A 17,900-nucleotide genomic window follows, 5' to 3' on the forward strand; every position below is an offset into this window, starting at 1 on the left:
GATCAAAAAATACGAAAATGGCAATACGTATAAACCAAGTAAAATAGATGTAATGTCAGAAAACCGGCCCGATCCCGAACAAATTTTTTCATATATATCCCGCCCGAAGCAAATTTTTTTTTGCTAAGAAAAAAAATATACTATAAAAAAGTTATTGACGCCTTTTTCTTGCAAGATTTTTAAAAAATGTCAATTTATTTCACGAAGGAAAATTAATATTTAAAAAAAATTAAGACCCAAATAGCCCGAACCGTAGGGCCCCGGTCTCTTTCGGGTTAGTAGATCTCTGAAATAAGAATCTAATAATTATTAAACATCGGGCTGGTGGTGAGCTAAAAGCATTTTTTACACAAATGGATATAGGGAGATTTTATAAAAGCCATCGGCAAGCAAGTGAATGGACCGTTAAAAAATTATTACGATCTAGGGATTACTAAGTTCCATTGTAAAAAAAATAAAAAACTTACGAAATTCAATGAGATATTTATAGCAAACAATGGGTCGGGCAGTACAGACTTCTTTTGATCTTGTATAGGATACGTTTAAATTTAAATTATAAAAATTATATAAATTCAAATTATTTTTTGTACTTGGCTAAAATTCTCAGATTGGTGTTGACAACGATAAGCAATATATTTATTAATTATATTTATTGATTTTTGTTATTGCAATAAGATTGAAATTTAAAAAAAAAGATGAAAAATCGGAGATATGATTTATTAATCAATATGTAGAGCTTGCAAAATAAAAGTTTTTCTTATTTTCTCTTCCTATGATATATGGGTAATTAAAATTAAATGTGTATTTTCAGAAAAATTCTTGTTAGGTGAATGACGATACATTTTCATTAATATTAAATAAAACAAAAATACAATAAAATGAAAAAGCTTATTTATTTTGAAGGTTTTTTTAGTTTTATTGATGTTTTGACAGCCTGGCGTTTAATTCAAAACTAGATTTAGGCAGTTATACATTAATTCGAATGGGGTTTTTTCTTCTAAATTTTAACATATAAACTTTTTTTGAGAAGTCGAGTGATTCTTTTTTATTATTATTATAATAAGAGTATAGAGTAAAAAAAAAAATGACATAGATTTATAAAGATAAGTTAACTGCTGTTTTGAAAAAAAAAAGTTTTATGCGACAGTTCAAATTTGATAGAAACTATTATAAATTTAAACTTATTAATGTTCACATATTTTCTCCGGCAAGTATCCGACATTTAACCATTACCCAACTATAGCCCTGAACATTAAAGAGTTTATCGTAAGATATGCTGCCTTAATCTAGCTCTCTGAGAAAAGACGTTAACAGTGTTTTATTTTTTTTTAAATTCTTATCCTAGTTACTATAAGTAAGAAAATAGTAATAATTTTTTTAATTGTGTTTTGTTTGTGGTATATTAGTTTTTAGTTTAGTAAAATAGTAAGAAGTAGTCGAATTTATTTATTTATATTTTAAACATGAACCCATTTTATGTAAATCCTTCAAGTTTTCTCCAATCTTTCATGCTAAACAATGAATTATGGGCAGCCTCAACTTGGAATCACAATGAAACAGAACCTGAAATAATGGACCAACGCTCAAACAATGTTACTAACATGTCACCTACTTCTGAGATTAACGACGATATTAAAATTATGCCTGAAGATTTATCCAATGGTTTTGCCTGGCTTCATGATAATAGTTCTGTATCTTCACACTTTTCATCCGAAAGCTTCGAAAATGGCAATAACTCACATAACTTGAGTTATGATTCACCAAAGGCTAATGCTCATAGTAATGACCATTCCGGAATTCTTAAAATCGAAGACGATAACAATGTTATTGCTTATTGGGCAGAAAGGCGGGAAGGATATCCTAAATGTACTATTCTATAAATAATTGTTCTTTTTGTTATAAAAAAAATTAAATATCAAGGTAGTTCTAAAATAGAGATTTTATTAAACCAAAAAAAAAAAGAATACTCAAAGAGAGGCTTGAATTTTTAATATCATGGCTTTTATTGTATTTTTTTTATAAATATGATAAAAATATCATTTTAAAAAATAATCAAATCTATCAAAAAAATAAGCTTATTAATTTATAATAATAAATTTTTATGGAACAAAAGGAGGGATTATTTGTATTTTTTTTTTGGAAATCAATAAAAAATAATAATTGGGATTAGAATTACCTTCGATTTCGGAATGGTGATCGTCCAAGGGTGAAGGTGATTTGTGAGGTTCTTGGATTACGCTATCTTTTGGATTTTTGATAGGTATAGGATGGTTGTGTTTGGGATTAGTGCTAGTTACGTACAACTTTTGAATGGCGGGTTTATAGCTTAGAGATATGTTTATTTTGCAATTGCATGATGCTCCCCTAAAAATAAAATTATATATTTAAACATAAAAATTGACAAATTTTTATTTTGTTAAGCAGTTAAAAAAAATTAAATTATAACATATAAGTGCGTCAAATAGAAAAGCTTTGGCAGAACTATATGCGTAAAATTTGGGGGATTTATTGATTCATTCCCTCACGCAAATGTAAGTGACACCTCCGTATTTAAACTTTTCGTCAATTATGACCGCTTTTTATTTTCGGCGCCCCCAACCTCATACTACTTTTGGTCCTAAATATGCCGCCGGTTTGCTCTTGAAATGCGGCGAATTTTCTTTCGAAATCAACGAAATCCTCGAAAGTTTGATTACCGAATATCTCCTTAAATTAAGGAGATATGTCATAAAATGTCATGATAATCACGTGAGAATAAGGGTACACAGAAAGAACAATGTTTAGTTTAAATTAGGATAGGAAGATGAGAATTTAATATTTATCCAAAAAAAGATTAAAAGCTACGAAAAAAACATAAAAATGGAAATTTTAGAAGATTTAAAAATGGAAATTTTAGAAGATTTTTTTTTTAAATTATAATTATATTTTAATTTTTTTTTGTTTTTCTAAAAAAAGCCAATTAATAACCAAAAATGCAAATTATTATTTAAAAAAAAATATTTACTATATTTAAAGATATTTTAGGATGAACGAATGAATAAAATGTGACTAAATTTTATTTTTGGAAGATTAACTGGAATTGATAAAATAAAATACCATAAACTATAAGTAATATTAATAGTGTTGTTAATCGACTGAGTCAAGTTTTGGGTCGAAAAAATAGACCCAAACTGACTTGAGTTATGAACTCGAATCGTGAACTCAATTCGACTCGAGTCGTGAACTAAAGTCCACTCAAGTCGTGAACTCAAGTCGACTCAAGTCGTGAACCTAAGTCGACTCAAGTCGTGTACTCAAGTCGACTCGAGTCGTGAACCAAGTCTATATACTTGAGTCGACTAGAGGACGAATATTTTTATAAACTTGATTGGTCTTGATGGATTATGACTTGGTCTGGGGGGTAGATATAGAGGGGGGGGGCGTTAAAAAATAAATTTTTTTGATATGGGTATCACAAAGATTTGATCTATCTTTTTTATATATTGAAATGAGTACGTGATCCCCAATAGATAACTTTATTTTTTATTTTTATTTTTTTAAGCATTGTCTTTCTTATTCCTATCTATTAAATATGCAATAAACGAAGGCAATCTTGCTAAAATATTTTCTATGGTATTGCCTATTGAGTTAGTTGTATTTTTATCTAGCAATGTAATTGTGTTTCCTATTTTATATTTCGTTTTGTCCGAAAGAATATATTCAGTATTATAATATGATTCGTAGAAATTTTTGCTTTTTTTGTGTGTAACAACTACCTTCAGGGTCATTACTACTATTCTGGTTATAAAAAAGAAATAAAGTATTTGTGTAAGTTGAATTTGAAACTGTGGTGAAATCTGGTTTAAAATAAAATATAAAAATGAAGAGTTAAATTAGTAGGCTAGAGTTAGTAAAATATTCATTAGGCCTAATATTTAAAAAATTCTTGCTGGGTCGGGCTGTTATCATTCAATTTTATGAAATAAATGATATATTTTAAAATTCTTGCAAGAAATAAGACGCAATAATTTTTATTTGTAGATTTTTTTTTACAATTAAAAAATTAATAATGTTTTCTATATTTAAATAAATTCTGACCGAGCCAGGCGGACAAATAATTTTTATATGGTCACGTTTTTCGGGAAAAATATAAGAAAAAATTGTTATCGGGCAGGGTCGAACAAATTTTTAAAAATAAATTTCGGGCCGGGTCCGGCTTAAAAAATTAATCCCGATGCAGATAACTAATTGATATCCTTTATTAAATTTAAAATTGTACGAAAAAAACCACATGGAAAAATAAATTTCAGACAACCCCAAATAAAAAATAATCACAATTTTACAGGTTGGGTCTGGTTTGGCTACTATCAAATAAACTACAAAATAGTATATGAAAATAGAATAATATTCGATTTTTTAACTATGAGAATAATACTAGTGAATATTTATTTAAGTGAAATTATTGGAATACAAATAAAAATAATAGTATATATTATAATTTGAATCGCTAGGAGCACGTACACTACTTAAGAAAAATAGCAATTAGATAAACATTTACCAGTATGATTCTTACCATTCCAAGTCATATCCATCAAGACCAAGAATGAATGCTTTCAGTCAAAAGATATTTAAATTAGCTTTTATTTGATACCCATATCGATATTTTATGTTTATAAAAATATTCCTGACACCCCAGATCTAGAGTAGCCCATAACGCGGGAGAGATTGACCTCTAGTTGAATAGATCTATTGATTCGCTATCGATTGATACCCTATGTTAGACATAACTTATTTCATAAGACCAATAAAAGAACATTGGAAATTAATAATCACAATAAAATTAAAAAGAAATAAAACGAAACGCGCGTAAAACGCTTTTTAAAATAAGATTCCTCTTTATCACGGTAAAACGTGATAATACGGTATTATCATTCCTTAACTTAAAACCCTAATTTTTTAGTTATCCCTTTAAAACCCGTGATGATCCCGGATAGTTCTGATCCCATTAAAAATTACGACAAAGTTATTTCCCTGTACAATGATATGTAATTTCATTCCTGATATAGCATAAATTTTAGTCTCGATAAAAAAAACATAAGGTATAAATTTCATTGTAAGATGTGCAGGTAGGTTTTATCGTAACTAGTAGCTTCAACGAGGAAATATTTAAATTATAACATGAATGTGTAATCCAATCGTTAATCTTTAAAATAAAATATGAAACAAAACTAGATGAGTTTATGTGATAGTTAATTTTCTGACCCAGTCTATGGCCATAAGATATATAAGAATTATATTATAAATTAAAAATTACAATAAATATATTAACATCTAATTTTATCATATATTTTAAAAATTATTATCTGGATGTTTATTCACCCAAGTTTTAAGCTTCATTTATTGATTAGACTAAATCCATGGACAACTTAATAGTATAATGATAACGCTAAATAATACTATACCTAACAGGATTATATATTTTATAACGATTTTTTTAAGAAAATTCGATTTAAAATTTTTTTTTATTTTGTCCCAACCATCACAGATTCTGTTTACGTTGGGACACACATATGTGATAGTTGGGACACTCATGAAATAGAGGTCTAAATAAATTTTAATGCTTTTATTGGGGATAAAAACTATGAGGAGACAAAGATTACATAGTTTCGATATGTGTCGCTTGACCCCGTCTAATGGCTATAAAATCTTGGTAAATTATAATTCTTATTTATTTATAATTTAATTGAATAAACAAAAACAATATATCAAAAGCACTGTTAATGTCTTTTCTCAGAGAGCTAGATTAAGGCAGCATATCTTACGAAAAACTCTTTAATGTTCAGGGCTATAGTTGGGTAATGGTTAAATGTCGGCTACTTGCCGGAGAAAATATGTGAACATTAATAAGTTTAAATTTATAATAGTTTCTTTCAAATTTGAACTGTTATATTTATAAGAAAACCCCTGAGGTCAAAGTGATAAACCTTCGGCTAAAAATTGGCTTAAATAGCTCAAAATATTGTAATTGCCCAACTATGTTCAGGAAAATAAAATCATTTTCGATGATTCGAATGGGGAATTTATTTTTTTAGTTTTATTATTCTATTTAGGAACAATGATATTAGTTTATTAGTACCAGTTCTTTATCTTGACCAGTTTTTAAAAAAACTAGCTGTAATTTTATACTACCCTATATAATACCGTGAATATCTCTATCTTGGACGCCATTTTCGATTTATACCATCACTATGACCAGGCCCGGCCGGGATTTAAAAATTTTAGGCCTGGTTATATATTAAAAAAATATTTTTTTAGGTCCGGCACGGCCCGGGTATATTTAAAAAAAATTAAAGGGCTTACTTGAAATTTTTTGAATTAATATGCTTATAAATAATAGAAAATAATATGTAAAAAATTAATTAATTAATATAAAGATTAATAAACAAATATTTTATTTTAATTATGGAAAGCAATAAAACTTTTTAAAGATGGTGCGGGGGGGGGCGTATAATTATTTTCCTTTTCTTTAAGAATAATAGGGGAGACCGGGGTGGGGTATTCTTAGGACAGGGGAACGTTAGGACATTCCAATATTTATATCCCTTCCATATTCACTGTTTAACAAATTTTACTGAGTAAATATCTTGAGAGTGCTATTTTTAAAGATTGAAAAAATCTGTTCCAAATACACTATGCATTATGGAAAATGGACTCTGGCGAAATTATATATATATTTCATTAAATTATTTTTTCAGAAATTCATATAATTAGTTGAATTAAAATTGGAAGAAGAAGTTTGCCTATCCCATTCCTATATCTTTTTAACCTTAAATCCTACTCCTTAACCTTATTTCAGTATTATTAAAAATTTTTAACAACATTTCAGTCAATAGAAAAATTTCCTTCCGTAAACTATTCCCGTTCCCTTTCCAATCTCAACACTCCTCTATCGTAAATCATTATTTATCGAAAATGAACGTATATATAAAAACAAAACATAATTATGATATATGAACCAAGAGGAAAAAATATTTTTTTTTAAATATGATAAAAAACCTGATTTTGATCAAAAAAAAAATTGTAAATGTACACATGTATTACGATTGTATTATTAGAGCTTCTCGTTTTGCATTCTTTTGTGTAATTGACCGGTCGTCAAATACGATTCGGTCGACCGATTTCTGACCGGTCAAATATGGTCAAATTCAAAAAAAATTTTAAGAATTTTATATTTTTTTAATTTGTGAATAATTTATTTAAATTTATATTTTTTTATATAATATTTAGTGTTGTTAAAAAGTCGAGTTCACCCGACTCCGACTCAGAGTCTGAAGTCGTTAGTCGTGAACTCGAGTCGTGAACTCAAGTCGACTCTAGTCGTGAACTCAAGTGGTGAACTCAAGTCGACTAGAGGACGAATATTTTTATAAACTTGAGTTTTCGACTAGAGGACGAATATTTTTATAAACTTAAGTCGTCGACTAGAGGACGAATATTTTTATAAACTTAAGTCGTCGACTAGAGGACGAATATTTTTATAAACTTGAGTCGTCGACTAGAGGACGAATATTTTTATAAACTTAACCCATATTCATGAGATAAAAAATGTTTGTAAAACTTTATTAATTAATAAAGAATAAAAAGTATAAGTTGAATTTACATATTATATTTTGACTTCAGAAGACTCAAGTTTTTAAAAATATTCGTCCTCTAGTCGACGACTCAAGTTTATAAAAATATTTGTTTTCTAGTCGACGATGAATGCTTTCAGTCAAAAGATATTTAAATTAGCTTTTGTTTGACCATATCGATTATTTATTGTTTATAAAAATATTCATGACCCCATCACCTAGACTCGCCCTTTACGGGGAGAGATTGCCCTTTAGTTGAATATATCTTTAGATTAGCTATCGATTGATACCCTATGTGAGACATAACCTATTTCATAAGGCCAATAAAACAACATTAATAAAATTATAAAGAAATAAAAAGAAACGCGCGTAAAACGCTTTTAAATATAAGATTCCTGTTTATCACGGTTCAAACGTGATAATACCGTATAGTCCCGAATAGTTATGATCCCTTTAAAAATTACGACATATATATAACCTTCTTGTGTATTTAATTTTAAAATGAAATGAGGTGGTTTGCCAAAAGATTTACCATACCCCAGTCTCCCCTGCAGGTACTAATAATACCTAAGCATTTTAAATTGAACAAATACTAAATTTTCTCTAATTATAAAAGAAGATAAATTTTGCAAAAATATCTAAAATTAGTCATATATCACACGATTCTCATATGATAAACACTATATTTATTTATAAATTTTGAAATAAAATATCATATATATTATTAATTTTATAATAAATATAAATTAATTTTTCATATTAATATCATGAGATGTCGTAGCTTCTGATTTATTTTCTTTTTTATTCCATGGAGCATTCGGGAGGGTGCGGCATTTTGTCACGTAATGTTGTTTTCCACAATACCAGCAATCTGGTATTGTGGATCTTAGTCTTTTAGTTGTAGGTTTATACTTATTATAATGTATAGATGTCTGGTGCCTTTATAAATTTTTTTAAAAAATTTTATCATAATATATCGTTAAATTATAATATTACCTAGGCTTAGATTGAACCTCTTGAAGTTTCGTTTTAGTAATTGTATAAAGGCATCCATCTAGGATAAAAGTGGTGGTCGACGAGTTGCTGTTCACTACATATATTTGATGTAATTAAAAATAGGTTATAAGTAGGTGCGGGGATTTTTTTTACTAAGAAATATGAAACTAGTAAGAATTATCACGAATTATTTAAATAAAATAAAATTTAAAAATAAGGGTTACATGTCAATACCGCGAAAATTTTAAGATATAATTTGTCAATGAACATAAACAAATACAAATTAGGATTTATATTTTAATTAGGATTTATATTTTAATTAGGATTTATATTTTAATTAGGATTTATATTTTAATTAGGATTTATATTTTATTTTGGGACAAGAAAAAATCTTTTTTTATTTTTAAAATTTTATCATATTATTTTATCGCCCAGCGTTGAATAATTTTTTTTAAGATTATTTTATCCATTTTTTTATTCAAGGGTATTCCGAGAATTTACATGACGGCACCTGGCTTCTTATTTGTTTTAAACTTAAAGCTATAAAATAAATGATTTTGACGATTACAATAGATTTAATAAGATGGAGGTCTAATCAATTCAATGTTCCCCTTCATCTTAGCTTATTTAAAAATTTCTATGCCTCCAGATATGGCTGAAGATGGGAAGGGGGGTGTGGGGGGGGGGGGTTGTATCTATATGAACCATTTATTTTTTAAAAAATATTTTTGAAAAATTTTAATTATATTATATTTATAGATAAAAAAAAACTTTTTACTATAATAAAAAGAAAAAATTATCAACATGTTTTTTTCGCGCTGGATAGGGTTAATCATATGATTAACTAGAGGCTATTTGAATCAAGGCTAGCTGAATCAATTAAATTATGCTTAAAATTATGATATAATTATTCATTGGCTACTATTATAGCTTTAAATTAATTTTATATGATAATTATTATAATTATAAAAAAAATTTAAAAATAAATTAAAAACTTAAACATTTTTTAAAATTAATAAAATGTCATATTTTGACATTTTCATATAAATTATTTAGATGCAAATGATGTATTGTATCAATAAAACATAGTCCATAAAAAATAGAAGAATAATAATTATAATCATCTATGTTAGAGACTTACTAAATCAATGGAATCTACAAGCCCCGGTTTTGGGGCTTGTTGGAGAAAAATTTTACTTTTATTAGAATCAATAAAATATTAAAAATATTTATTAATGTATAACTATAGGTAAATGTTTGCTGGGCTATATCATAGTATTCTATAAATTCAAAAGCTACAATTATTTTCAGGCTTATGATGATTTTGACAAAAACGCGAATAGCCCTAGTCTATACTGTTGGAAGAAAGTTGATTATGAGATCAAAAATAGATTATTTACCGGTTGACTAAAAAAACTTTACGTTTTTAAATCTTTATAACTCTAAAACGCGTCATCGTTCTTTTTATGAAATCTATTTTATTGTGTATCTTAATAATCTCAAAATATTTTAAAAATGTAGTAGGGACACTCATCTTTTTAAAAATTTCTCCTAAATCATAAACTATAACATAAAAATATTTCGGTATTATAAAAGAAATCTCATTATTAAATGCCACTAACAATATAAGCATTTACGGTAATTTGTAAATTAATTATTTTATCAAGAGAAGATCTGATAATGATAAAATTATGCCGTAGGGCCTAATATTTTTAAAAAAAATTATGGCTGGGTCGGGCTGTTATCATATAATTATATATTTTAAAAATATTCCAAGAAATAAGACGCAATATTTTTTATTTGTATATTTTTTTTGACAGACTTTTAAAATATTTATAAAATTCCTTCTTTATTTATTTCAAAATAATTATATAAAAATTTACAAATGCTAGAAAAATAAAATAATGCAGCTCACTATTTTTAAGAAAAAAAAATGAGATCGTTTATAACCCAAATAAATGAATTTTTAATATATCATGCAGCACTTACATCTGCAAATATTACTTCCACAAAAGACTTCCCAACCTTTTTCAGATGGTGATAGAAAAAAAAAATTTGTTAGATTTTTATTATGAAGATGTTAAAGTATCTTATGATGCCTTAATAGGAATAACTATGTTTATAAGATTAACTATAGTTGATATAGTCCCCAAAAATGCTATGGATTCTCTGCATTATTTCAAACACATTTTAGATTAAATTCCCAATGTATTAAAAGGGTTTATAAACTCTTCCCATTAGTAAACTAATGAGAGAACACTAATAAAATCAAATTTATAAAATTTTACATTGGATTTTTTTCCTATATATATGATGATTTAGGGGTAGTGTTGTTAAACTAGCTAACTTTAGTCAACTATAAAATAGTGTAGCCATGTTTTTATTCAAAAATATTAGAATCAATCTTCAAGTTGAGACTTAACTTAGAGACTTAATTCTACTTTTTAGTCTAAAAGCTCGACTAAGTCATGATAGAGATGGTGAAAGTTAGGTAATTTAACAACACTATTTTGGGGTGGCAAAAAATTATATTAATTTTTATCTTTCATAATTTGTAAAGGATTAAAACGTTACTTTTGCAGGTACGAATCATAAATATTTCAACTGTCCGATAGAAATAAAAATTTAGGCCGTATAAGCATTATATAATTATAAAGTTTAAGTAAAAAAAATATCCCTTAAATTCATATAATCTAGAAAAAAAAAATAGGAAAAATATTTATAAAATTACTTTTTTGATGAATATTTTCGGATAAAATTACACAAAAAATAATATTAAAATATAAAATAAATTTATTCTTATTAAATTTTATAATAAATTTATTTATAAACAACTTTAAAATAAAAACTTTTATTAATTAAAGTGTATTAAACAAAATTACAACCTCAACCAGGCATCCACTACCCTCTCTCCCTTTTCATTTTATTTTAACAACATTTTACATTCCCTTTTACGGCCTGGCTGAGAATACATGGACCATTATAATATACACTGGGAAAAAAACGAAAGGGGAAAAAAATCAAACGTACCGCAAGAAAATCAAACGTACCGCAAAAAAATCAAACGTACCGCAAGAAAAATTATTTCTTATCTTATAACACATAAAAACTTACACAAAAATAACTCTCCTTTTTACAATAAGCATTTTACCGTTCATTCCACTTTTTCTTTTAAATTTTATTTATGTACCACAACAGCCGTATTACTTTTCTTTCTGTTATATAAAATCATTTAAAACAATTCACAATCTTTGCAAATAAAAAAACAATAAAATTGCAAAGTCATGTAACTAATAACTGACATTGAAAGCAGTCTTGATTGTTAAGCTTGATATAATTTATTTGTATAAATAGCCCCAGTAGCACCACTTTGATTAAGATCATATTTTGAAGTATTTATATTATCAATTTTGTTCGGGTAAATTGTTATTCTATATAATATGATTTTTTCTTTTATATAAGATGATTTTTGTGTGGTAAAATTGTATATTAATCTTTTTTTTAAAAATAGAAAAAGTGTAAAAAGTTACTTTTGAAGGTACGAATGATATAAAGCATTTGTTAAATTTAAAAATAATAAGATTTTATGTTTTAAAGCTATAAAATTAATAATTTTGACGATTACAAAAGATTTAATAAGATAGAGGTCTCAATCCAATGTTCCCCTTCATCTAATCATATTTAAATTAAAAATTATCAACATATTTTTTAGCGCTGGAAAGGGTTAATCATATCAGTAACTATGAGCTAGTAGAATTAGGTCGAATTAATTATATTATGCTTAAAAATATGATATAATAAGTATTCATTGGCTATTATACCTTTAAATTCTATTTTTTTCCCTTTAACTTTCACCTTTTCTGGTGGTTGATATTCAAAAGAATTAGAAAAAAAAATTAAAAAATTCTTTAAAACTTAAACATTTTTTAAAATAAAATATCACATTTTGAAATTTTTTATGAATTATTTATATATAAATGGTGTCTTATTGATAATAACAATTATCCTATAGGAAACTTAATAAGCCAATATAATCTACAAGGGGGTTTGAGGCTTATTGGGGCAAAAATTAACTTTTACTAGAATCAATCTTAAATATAAAATATTAAAATATTTATTAATAGGGTCTTTTGTAAAAAACGACTTAATCTAATCGTTAAAAAAATTGAGTATACCAAATTCCACATATTTTTTAATAAAATACGAATTTCATAAATAACAAGTGACGTGTTTTAGAGGTAAATATTAAAACGCTACTTTAAATAAATATAGACAATTAAGCTGGTTCTCTGGTTTTTTGGAACTTAATAAATGGGTTAAATATAATTTTGTCAAATATAAATCACTATTTCATTGTGATAATGTTAGTTGTAATGCATTCGCGATATTGCATTCGCTGTAATGTATTCGCTCTAATACATTCGCGATAATGTATTCGCGGTATTACATTCGCTCTAATGCATTCGCTATAATTCATTTGCTATAATACATTCGCTATAATGCATTCGCGATAATCCATTCGCGATAATTCATTCGCTATAATGCATTCGCGATAATTCATTCGCTGTTATGCATTCGCTATAATATTTTCGCGGTAATGCATTCGCGCTAATATATTCGCTATGATACATTCGCGGTAATGCATTCGCTATAATATCTTTTCGCGGTAATCGACATTCGCGATAATGCATTCGCGATAATACATTTCGCGCTAAAAGTTTTGCGGTATTGACGTGATACGATTATTTATACCCATATCGATATTTTGTTTTAATAAAAATATTCATGACCCCCAGACCTAGACACGCCCATTAGGAAGAGTTTGACCTCCTGTTGAGCTGATTTTTTTATTAGCTCTCAATTGATATCCTTAGACGTTTTTAGGAGAAACTGTACGTATACGACCAATAACCTTATAACCATTATAGAGAGGTTTCGGTGATAAGATATTAAATTATATCCGTATTTGGGAAAAAATTATCAAAATTTTTATGGATTGGACTGGACTCGGAAAATATTCCTCAAAATATAGACTTGGATCTTGCTTGGGAAAATCCTTTAAAAACCATTATGGGCTGTGCTAGGAAAAAATTTTCAAAATTATTATGGGTTTAGCTGGGCTTGAGAAATTTTTTTTTTTAAATTATAAGGTTAGGGACCCTTGGAATTTTTTTCTAAATTTGTGACCTAGCAAATCGCGATTCATCTCATATTAATATTTTGAATGTATAGATAAAGATGTCATATTTTTTATCTAGTATAAAATAATGCGATAAAATGAATTAGTTATTTTACAAATAAAAATCTCGCTGTCAATCAAAAATTTGATGATATGAGAATAATATATTTTAAAAATTATAGCTTTTCAAATTTTTTAAATATGTTAAAATTTTATCAAGGGTAATTTTTTTTTCTTGTTTTTTTTTAAATATCGATCGATAAGGCCTTTTTCAATTTATAGTCAACAGTTGTTATTATTTTTTTTTTGAAATTTATAAAATATTTTTTTAAAAAGAATTTCAAAAATATATTTATAGTTTTATATTTAAAACCTCAAATCATCGAAGTAATTTGACTATAATAAACATTACATTTATTAAAATAGTGCAGAGCAGATCCGGGTCAAATGAATTTATGCCGAGCCAAAATAAAAAATCTGAGCTGTTCATAATATTTTGCATAGTATCAAAGACACTAGGTATTCGATTCGTTTATTTTATAAATATTGCTTTGTTTAATTATCACTAAACCTGGGTTCAGGATAAGTTTATAAGATTATACATTATATTTAATTTTGAAATTTTTTAGGTGTTGATATGAACTTTAACTATTACAGGGAAAAGAAAATAGAAAAGAAACCACATAATATACATACAAACATTGATATATAATGTTGATCCAAGGTAGAATTAATAATTTTTCAAATATATTTTAAATTACATAAAATATAATTTACAGGCATAATTTAAAAAAAGATTTTAGTATAATTCTTAGAAAATATTTAACCTCACTAAATATATTAAGGTTTAGGAATAAATTCTTTAAGGCTTTGGCTATGTTAAATTTTTATAGAAATAATGTAGTTTTTAATATTTTTCCTTTCAAATTATAGTTCGTAGTGATATTTTATAGATTATGGCTAAAGTTTTATTTAGATTTTTTTAGGGTAAAATGATATTTACAGGTTTATATTAACTTAATTACAAAAGTCTTCTTCCCGACTACGCCTAAAAATAATTAAATCTATATTTATCTAAGGTAAATTCAATATAATATTAATAAGGATTTTAAGATATATATATAATATAATTAAGATGTTATATCTTAGAATGAAATTGATCTGTTAATCTCATATATAAAAAGATATTTTATTTATCTTTTAATTTCTTGAACATAATTTTTAATTCTGTTAATTTTATTCTATATAAAATTATTAATAATTTTTATCATAATCCTGATATGGGGGCATTAAATAATTTCGCGATCATTGTTATTTTAATGGAGGAATATTGGAGGCGGTTATTATCAATTTCTTCTTCAATATGGAATATAGTAGGAAATACTAAATGTAATTTATAAATGCTAAGCTTGAGATATACACAAAATCATAAATATCCTTTTATTAAATTCTTATTAGCATGAAGAAATACATATAAATCTATTTTAAAATGGGTTAAGTTCAAATTAGATTTTTTTGACAAATATATTTTGTCAGGTCTACGTGAAAATAATGGTAAGAAAAAAAATTCAAAATTAAATTATATCATAAAAATGTTGGTCATAACGTGCCAAATTCTAATATTCTAACAATTTGAAAATAACTCAAGACTTATTTTCTGAAATATACAATAATCCCTATATTCGAATGCATATATTATTGCAGTTGGATTTTTTTATTGGAGATATTCTTTATCATATTATTTTACAATGCAATCATTAATCATATATCTCGATTCCACATCATTTATTATCTATTTTAATCTCTTCCATATTTCGAAACATTACATTTGGAAGCATGCGTGGTTTATAAAAGGAGTTCGAAATCTGATAAAGTTTAAAATGTTGCAGTTCGTTTATTATCCATATATTCATTGGTTATAATTAGCATCTTAATTTATTTGATCGGCGAAATTTTGTAGGTGTAATGTATAGTTGCTACGCTTTAATAAACATCTTTCTATATTCGATGTTCATAAAATTCAAAAATGGATCACTTTATTATTAATATTAAATTCTTATTACCATGAAGAAATATTTTAAAATGGGTTAAGTTCTAATTAGATGTTTTTGACAAATACATTTTGTCAGGTCTACGTGAAAATAATGGTAAGAAAAAAAATTCAAAATTAAATTATATCATGAAAAATGTTGGTCATAACGTGCCAAATTCTAATATTCTAACAATTTGAAAATAACTCAAGACTTATTTTCTGAAATATACAATAATCCCTATATTCGAATGCATATATTATTGCAGTTGGATTTTTTTATTGGAGATATTCTTTATCATATTATTTTACAATGCAATCATTAATCATATATCTCGATTCCACATCATTTATTATCTATTTTAATCTCTTCCATATTTCGAAACATTACATTTGGAAGCATGCGTGGTTTATAAAAGGAGTTCGAAATCTGATAAAGTTTAAAATGTTGCAGTTCGTTTATTATCCATATATTCATTGGTTATAATTAGCATCTTAATTTATTTGATCGGCGAAATTTTGTAGGTGTAATGTATAGTTGCTACGCTTTAATAAACATCTTTCTATATTCGATGTTCATAAAATTCAAAAATGGATCACTTTATTATTAATATTAAATTCTTATTACCATGAAGAAATATTTTAAAATGGGTTAAGTTCTAATTAGATGTTTTTGACAAATACATTTTGTCAGGTCTCCGTGAAAATAATGGTAAGAAAAAAAATTCAAAATTTAATTATATCATGAAAAATGTTGGTCATAACGTGCCAAATTCTAATATTCTAACAATTTGAAAATAACTCAAGACTTATTTTCTGAAATATACAATAATCCCTATATTCGAATGCATATATTATTGCAGTTGGATTTTTTTATTGGAGATATTCTTTATCATATTATTTTACAATGCAATCATTAATCATATATCTCGATTCCACATCATTTATTATCTATTTTAATCTCTTCCATATTTCGAAACATTACATTTGGAAGCATGCGTGGTTTATAAAAGGAGTTCGAAATCTGATAAAGTTTAAAATGTTGCAGTTCGTTTATTATCCATATATTCATTGGTTATAATTAGCATCTTAATTTATTTGATCGGCGAAATTTTGTAGGTGTAATGTATAGTTGCTACGCTTTAATAAACATCTTTCTATATTCGATGTTCATAAAATTCAAAAATGGATCACTTTATTATTAATATTAAATTCTTATTACCATGAAGAAATATTTTAAAATGGGTTAAGTTCTAATTAGATGTTTTTGACAAATACATTTTGTCAGGTCTCCGTGAAAATAATGGTAAGAAAAAAAATTCAAAATTAAATTATATCATGAAAAATGTTGGTCATAACGTGCCAAATTCTAATATTCTAACAATTTGAAAATAACTCAAGACTTATTTTCTGAAATATACAATAATCCCTATATTCGAATGCATATATTATTGCAGTTGGATTTTTTTATTGGAGATATTCTTTATCATATTATTTTACAATGCAATCATTAATCATATATCTCGATTCCACATCATTTATTATCTATTTTAATCTCTTCCATATTCCGAAACATTACATTTGGAAGCATGCGTGGTTTATAAAAGGAGTTCGAAATCTGATAAAGTTTAAAATGTTGCAGTTCGTTTATTATCCATATATTCATTGGTTATAATTAGCATCTTAATTTATTTGATCGGCGAAATTTTGTAGGTGTAATGTATAGTTGCTACGCTTTAATAAACATCTTTCTATATTCGATGTTCATAAAATTCAAAAATGGATCACTTTATTATTAATATTAAATTCTTATTACCATGAAGAAATATTTTAAAATGGGTTAAGTTCTAATTAGATGTTTTTGACAAATACATTTTGTCAGGTCTCCGTGAAAATAATGGTAAGAAAAAAAATTCAAAATTAAATTATATCATGAAAAATGTTGGTCATAACGTGCCAAATTCTAATATTCTAACAATTTGAAAATAACTCAAGACTTATTTTCTGAAATATACAATAATCCCTATATTCGAATGCATATATTATTGCAGTTGGATTTTTTTATTGGAGATATTCTTTATCATAT

The 17,900-nt window shown here is 26.1% G+C and overlaps 1 long non-coding RNA gene across 1 annotated transcript; it reads left to right on the top strand.

The window, feature by feature from the left end:
- Nucleotides 1-14,100: 14,100 nt before the first annotated feature.
- LOC135930744 (uncharacterized) lies at nt 14,101-14,461 on the top strand. Its single transcript, XR_010572877.1, has 3 exons — nt 14,101-14,172; nt 14,212-14,304; nt 14,415-14,461. It is a non-coding gene; the product is annotated as an uncharacterized LOC135930744 (long non-coding RNA).
- Nucleotides 14,462-17,900: the final 3,439 nt, after the last annotated feature.

Source organism: Gordionus sp. m RMFG-2023, unplaced genomic scaffold (genome assembly GCF_954871325.1).
Source record: "Gordionus sp. m RMFG-2023 unplaced genomic scaffold, tfGorSpeb1-WG-v2 contig_384, whole genome shotgun sequence".
NCBI lineage: Eukaryota > Metazoa > Nematomorpha > Gordioida > Chordodea > Parachordodidae > Gordionus > Gordionus sp. m RMFG-2023.